Source organism: Nerophis lumbriciformis, linkage group LG15 (assembly GCF_033978685.3).
Source record: "Nerophis lumbriciformis linkage group LG15, RoL_Nlum_v2.1, whole genome shotgun sequence".
NCBI classification, from domain to species: Eukaryota; Metazoa; Chordata; class Actinopteri; order Syngnathiformes; family Syngnathidae; genus Nerophis; species Nerophis lumbriciformis.
In genome coordinates, this window is record NC_084562.2 from 37419120 (window position 1) to 37427037 (window position 7918).

Sequence of the window (7918 nt, forward strand, 5' to 3'; positions counted from 1 at the left end):
GGCGAATGAAATTAAAAAAACTAAGATTTTATCCGCTCGCGGGTCGGGTCGGGCGGATAAATTTTTTTTAATTTTTTTTTTTTTGCGGGTGGCAGTTAAACCAATTCGGAAATATATATACATAGTTAAATGTTGTTACCCACATACGAAAAACGAGCAGGCACCTGCTGCATATGCCACAACAGAAGAAAAAAAAAGAAAAGAGATGGACACTTTTACGGAGCGGAGAAGGGACGCCTCGCCGGGGTCCGGGACCGAGGCCCCTTCCCCCGAGAGGGCCCCACCGGGAGCCGTAGCTGAGGCGATCCGCGAGAAGGGCCCGACGCACGTCCAGGGTCACTACCGCGCCCACCGCACCGACACCCCGCCTCGTCCGCTTTCGCCGCGGCCGGCGTCACGCGCAGCAGGTAAGCAGCTTACCTGCCCGCCACCCCCGTGGCCGGGGGCTCGTAACATGGGTCACTCCGCGCGCTCCGCCCGCGCAGCTTACCTGCTTGCCACCCCTGTTGCCGGGGGCGCGTAACAGGGGTCACTCCGCGCGTAGTGCGCTCATGAAAGCGGTGGGGCTCACCCTGGTTGATATAGAGAGCAGGACGGTGGCCATGGAAGTTGGAACCCGCTAAGGAGTGTGTAACAACCCACCTGCCGAATCAACTAGCCCTGAAAATGGATGGCGCTGGAGCGTGGGCCCATACCTGGCCGTCGCCGGCAGCGAGACGCGCTTGGAGGTGCGCTCAGCGCGGCTCCCATATGATTGCGCACTGGTGTGCGTCTGGGTCGTGACAGCGTGGCACGCGAATGTCTGTGCATTGGATCAGTCTCCTTTCTTTAACAGGCAAAAGCTTTATAACCTCACCATACCTGCCAACTTTTAAATCAGAAAAACCTAGTAGCCAGGGTCCAAGGGCCGCAGGCCCCGGTAGGTCCAGGACAAAGTCCTGGTGGAGGGTTCAGGGCTTCGCCCCCCGACGCAAAATGACTATTAGCATTCAGACAGGTTAAAATGTTGCTAAAACCATCACTTTTCTATCAGTCACAGTGACTTTTCAAAACAAAAATATTACAGCAAAAATCATATGGGTTGATTGACATGTTTATTCTGTAAGCTAACTTCAATAGTTTGAAATTATTTTGACAGTTAATGCCAGTTATCCTGTCAACCTTTCACAAGACTTCAATTTGTTAATTGAAAGTATAAATAGTATAAACACTTTTTACAGTATGTCGTGCTGTGAAATACAGCCGACAGGATTGCGCATGCATGGTGCAGGAGAACAAAGGACTTCTTTCATTTAAGGTTTGTGATAAACCATCAAACTCATTCGTTAAAAGGACTCTATAGTAATATAAAGCAAATTTTTCTGGACATTATCATGCAAGAAAAGTTTATTTTTGGGATCGCGATCACCGCGTAATGATTTTTAAAGGTTGCATTACATTATTAACTGTCCCATGTGATCAGCCAGTGCGATTGGAAGTCCATGCTCAATTATTGCCTCCGTAAATAAAACTTCGGCATTTATCACATCCAAAGAATCTGTTTGGGCGACGAAAAACGTTGAAAGTTTTCCACTTGTATCGCTAGCAACGGCATTAGACTTGTGTTTTTTTGTCCCAACGTGGTCTTTTACATCGCTAATTCCTCCGTGTCCGATCGAAAAATCTTGTCTGCACAAGGTGCAATTCGCGTAGTTTTCACCCTTTTTTTAATTTTTTTTTTTATTAATATTAGATATATAACAACGGGCGGATGGTGGGCGGGTGCAGTTCTGATCAAACGTTACATCGGGTGGATGGCGGATGGTTGACGACTTTCTGACGCGGTTGCGGATGAAATAATTGCCTATCCGCGCATCTCTACCAGCTACACTCGGGCAGAAGGTGGGGTACACCTTAGACAAGTCGCCACCTCATCGCAGGGCCAACACAGATAGATAGACAACATTCACACTCACATTCACACACTAGGGCCAATTCAGTGTTGCCAATCAACCTATTCCCAGGTGCATGTCTTTGGAGGTGGGAGTAAACCGGAGTATCCGGAGGGAACCCACCCAGTCACGGGGAGAACATGCAACACACGCAGGACCTTTCTTATTGTGGGGCACCAGCACTAACGCCTGTTCCACTGTGCGCCTCTCGACATAGTAATGTTTTTTCAAGTTGTGTTTTGCTGTACTAACTAACAGGGAGTCAACGGTTCCTCTTGTTCCTTTAAGTTATATTTATTTAATTGTGTTCTCTGACCAGTAATCATGTAAACACTTCCAGCGTGAGGAAGTTGTAGACACTTGCAGAGTGAGGAATTAAGTTTACATTGATGCAAATAATGGTAGTCTCCATATTCGTTTTCATATTCAATACCTGAAGCAACAAACACACACAGCTTTAACTTACAGTTGTGTCGATATCAGGATTGATGGCTCGCCTGCTGATGGTATCATATAGCGTCAAAAATGAAATGTGTCCTCTTCACTTTCTCCCAGGTGTTCAAATATTACGGTGTAGAACACGTTAAATCATCACCTCTTTGTTTTGGCGCCGCCGCTGCTGAGAAATTCAACTTCAATAAAAAAGCATCTGATTGACCCACTTTCTACCATAGTGTACGCTATTAAAGAACTGTGATTGCATATATTCCGAATTTGACCCATCCATTTTCAAGACAAAATTAAATATGATTGGATGTGGTTTCTGACAACTTTTAGTCTAGTTTTTAATTTGTGGACACCGGTTTACTGAGGGCTGAAGGGAGGGTTGTGTGTGTCTGTGTACGCACGGAGCGGCAAACTCGCGGAGCATGACACAGGCGATGGACAGAAAAGAGGGAAGAAGATGATATCATTTGACTGTTGTAGCGTGTCCCTTTTTCAGCAGATTTGTCCGCTACTGACTACTTGTCATATATACATTTTGTGGATGTATTGAAATGTACTTTCTCAACTTCAAACCATTTGATTTGAGGGGTAAAGACATTTTTTGAGGGGCCTCTGCTCCGTCTTGACCCTACGCAGAGCCAGCCTCGCTCTGAATACATTTCCTCAATCCATTTGTTTATCTGGTATTGACTTAAACTTCCAATCTTTAATAATTGCACACCTACATTTGGGATACCGTACATCCACTGTGGTAAAGCAGAGAGTGGAACTGTTGAGATAACTTTAATATTGACAATTGGAACTTTTTTTTTACATATGTTTCCTATCATCCATCTGAAACTCTTCATTTTTTTCTTTTCTTTTTCTTAGCAGTTTAGTAGCACTTGGTGAGTTGGATGTCCTTGCTCTCTTAAGTTTGCCCAATAATTGCTGACAGTTGAGTTCTTCTCATGTCTAAAGGTTGCATACTTGCCAACCTTGAGACCTCCGATTTCGGGAGGTGGGGGGTGGGCGTGGTCGGGGTGGGGGGCGTGGTTGGGGGCGTGGCTAAGAGGGGAGTAGTATATTTACAGCTAGAATTCACCAAGTCAAGTATTTCATATATATATATATATATATACACACAGTATATATATATATATATATATATATATATATATACGTGGCGCAGTGGAAGAATGGCCGTGCGCGACCCGAGGGTCCCTGGTTCAATCCCCACCTAGTACCAACCTCGTCATGTCCGTTGTGTCCTGAGCAAGACACTTCACCCTTGCTCCTGATGGGTGCTGGTTAGCGCCTTGCATGGCAGCTCCCTCCATCTGTGTGTGAATGGGTAAATGTGGAAGTAGTGTCAAAGCGCTTTGAGTACCTTGAAGGTAGTAAAAGCGCTATACAAGTACAACCCATTTATTTATTTATTTATTTATATATATATAATAAATATATATATATAGCTAGAATTCACTGAAAGTCAAGTATTTTCATATATATATATATATATATGTCTTAATAAGGTTATCCAAAAAATAGTGCTCGATACCGTAGTAGAGCGCAATATATGTATGTGTGGGGAAAAAAAATCACAAGACTATTTCATCTCTACAGGCCTGTTTCATGAGGGGGGTACCCTCAATCGTCAGGAGATTTTAATGGGAGCATTCGCATACCATGGTTTATATAGGGCACAGAGTGGGTGGGTACAGGCTGGCCTAGGGGCGTGGTGATTGGTTCATGTGTTACCTAGGAGGTGTTTCCGTCTATGGCGGCATGTTGTTACAATTTCGCTGCGCTTGTTGAGTGAGGGATGACAGGTCTGGACGGTAGATAATAAACAGTTTCTCTTTCAAGCATAGGTTGCATCTTTTATTACCACTATTGTAAGGTGTGCTGGATGCAAGAATTTGCCATGTTATTGAATATTCAACATTATTGTCTTTGAGGTCCCAAATGTGTTTGCTGAGTTCTGTGGTATTTCGCAGGTTTTTGTTCCTGAAAGAAGCCTTGTGGTTGTTCCATCTGGTTTTGAATTCACCCTCGGTTAATCCTACATATGTGTCGGATGTGTTGATGTCCTTGCGTATTACCTTAGATTGGTAGACAACTGATGTTTGTAAGCATCCCCCGTTGAGGGGGCAATCAGGTTTCTTTCGACAGTTACATGCTTTGTTGGTTTTGGAGTCGTTCTGACTGGGGGTCGACGGCTCATTTGCAATTGTTTTGTTGTGGTTTGAGATGATTTGTCGTATATTGTTCATGCAGCTGTAGCTCAATTTGATGTTGTTCTTGTTGAATACTTTTCTTAGGTTGTTGTCTTTGGGAAAGTGTTTGTCAATCAGGTTGAGGAATTTGTGTCCAATGTTCGTTGAGACGTTTTTGCTGTATGGGGGGTTGTACCAGATGTATATATATATATACATATATATATATAAGAAATACTTATATATATCAATCTATCTATCAAGAGGGACAGAGACAGCACACAGTGCATGTGGATCACATGTTACCATGGCGAGAAAACATGGAGAGACTGCCAGGTATCTAGTCTCCACCAGTTGCAGAAAATGTGCCATCAGTACTACTGGACAGTGCTGTTTCAGTTCCATCACCAGGACCATCAGTGAGTCAGACTCAAACTAGTCTCATCATTGAACCAGATTCAAGGGCTGCTGAGTTGCCATCATCAGAACCCAGATCACCCACAACAAAAACCCCACCAGTGATCTGCAGATACCCAGAAAGGTTTTGAGTACCACCAAAAAAACTGAATCTCTGAAGACAGTATAAAAATCTGTGTTAAAGATGTACAAATACTGTTTGTATAATAAGCATGTTATTGTTTACAAATGAGGGTTAAGAGTTCAGTACTAAAAAAAAAAAAGAATGTGGCTTAAGTACAGTTTTTTAATTGAGCTGCTGTATTTTTTGGTTGGGTTGTTTATTTCTTTTAAGTATCTTCCACATTTCTACAAGGGGAGGAATGTCATAGAGTTATCTATGTTTGTCTGTTGCCATCTCCTGGTGAATGTTGGCTATAGCGTACTGGGGTTACTTTTTGGTTGGCCAACGATGTACGTGGTGTTGCGCACCTGACGTCAAGTGTGTGAGTCTGTTCTGAAGTCTACAGTAAAGAGACGTACTTTATCACCTCGCCTGGTTATTGCCTCCAACTCAATATATTACAACAACATTGCTCCATGCGGACCTGGAGGGTCCACACGGAGCTGGAGGGGGCGTGGCCTCCAGGTCCGCCTGAATTTCGGGAGATTTTCGGGAGAAAATTTGTACCGGGAGGTTTTCGGGAGAGGCGCTGAATTTCGGGAGTCTCCCGGAAAATCCGGGAGGGTTGGCAAGTATGAAAGGTTGACATACTTCTAATGCTGCCACTGGGGTTGACTTTGTAGCTCCACAACATAACCTTAACGTTTGTTATTGGATCCTATCTATTTTCCCAAGTAATGGTTTGGAAGCAGATTGATACATTGTGCATTCATAATCAATTACAGATCTAAATAAAGTGATATATTTTGCTTTTTAGTGCCTGTCTATCAGCCCCCCAATTTTGAACCCTCAAAGCCATCATTATATTCAACACCTTTATACGATTTTATTGATATGGATTGACCAGCTAATATATTTATCAAACCATATTCCTGAATATTTAAATACTTGTACATCTTATCTATCTTCTCAATAGAGTTTAATTTGGAACTTGTTTTGAACCTTCCTTTTTGTAAAATTCATGACTTTAGTTTTCCCAATGGAAAATCCTAAACCCCAAGCTATTCCCCATTCTTGTACTATTTTTTTTTTTTTTTTACCACTTTTTGAATCTTCTTTTCTATATGATTTGTATTCCTACCTCTCTTCCACATCACTCCATCTGCGGCAAAAAGTTCCACCTCCACTAATCCTTCCACTGCACTAAAATGGTAAATGGGTTGTACTTGTATAGCGCTTTTCTACCTTTTTTTAAAGGAACTCAAAGCGCTTTGACACTATTTCCACATTCACCCATTTACACACACAGTCACACACCAATGGCGGGAGCTGCCATGCAAGGCGCTAACCAGGACCCATCAGGAGCAAGGGTGATTATTAGTGATTCCCAGAGCCCAAAAAAAGTCTGCGGGCTATAGAGCGTTTTCTATTCGGGCTCCAGTACTATGGAATGCCCTCCCGGTAACAATTAGAGATGCTACCTCAGTAGAAGCATTTAAGTCCCATCTTAAAACTCATTTGTATACTCTAGCCTTTAAATAGACCCCCTTTTAGACCAGTTGATCTGCCGTTTCTTTTCTTTTCTCCTCTGCTCCCCTTTTCCTTGAGGGGGGGGGGGGGGGGGGCACAGGTCCGGTGGCCATGGATGAAGTGCTGGCTGTCCAGAGTCGGGACCCGGGGTGGACCGCTCGCCTGTGCATCGGCTGGGAACATCTCTGCGCTGCTGACCCGTCTCCGCTCGGGATGGTGTCCTGCTGGCCCCACTATGGACTGGACTCTTACTATTATGTTGGATCTACTATGGACTGGACTCTCACAATATTATGTCAGACCCACTCGACATCCATTGCTTTCGGTCTCCCCTAGAGGGGGGGGGTTACCCACATATGCGGTCCTCTCCAAGGTTTCTCATAGTCATTCACATCGACGTCCCACTGGGGTGAGTTTTTCCTTGCCCGTATGTGGGCTTTGTACCGAGGATGTCGTTGTGGCTTGTGCAGCCCTTTGAGACACTTGTGATTTAGGGCTATATAAATAAAGATTGATTGATTGATTGAAGTGTCTTGCTCAAGGACACAATGGACTTAACTAGGATGGTAGAAGATGGGGATTGAACCAGAAACCCTCAGATTGCTGGCACGGCCACTCTCCCAACCGCGCCACGCCGTGGTGAAGTTGGGACTTTTATAAACATAATTTATCATTATTGAAAATAGTACTTGACTTATTACACGGCCATTTTCCACTTCATATGTTCCACTATATTCATTCGGTTGGTAGAGTGGCCGTGCCAGCAACTTGAGGGTTCCAGGTTCGATCCCCGCTTCCGCCATCCTAGTCACTGTCGTTGTGTCCGAGGGCAAGACACTTTACCCACCTGCTCCCAGTGCCACCCACACTGGTTTAAATGTAACTTAGATATTGGGTTTCACGATGTAAAGCGCTTTGAGTCACAAGAGAAAAAGCGCTATATAAATATAATTCACTTCACTTCACTTCTCTATTTTTACTAAACTGTTCCTACTTGTTAAGAAGTCTTTTATCCATCTGTAGATTCTTCATTTAATCCCTATTTTATTTAAATTAATAAGCAAATCCTGTTTCCACAACATATCATAAGCTTTCTATATGTCAAAAAATACTCCAATTATGCTTTCTTTATTAATTTGCCCTTTTCTAATTTCCTCTTTCAATTGCACAGCTGGGTCGTTTGTGTTTCTTGCTTTCCGAAATCCACTTTGAGACCTTTTTTTTTTTTTTAATTTTGATTCTAGATAATATACTAGTCTTTCATCAATAATTTTTTACATAACTTTGCCTTA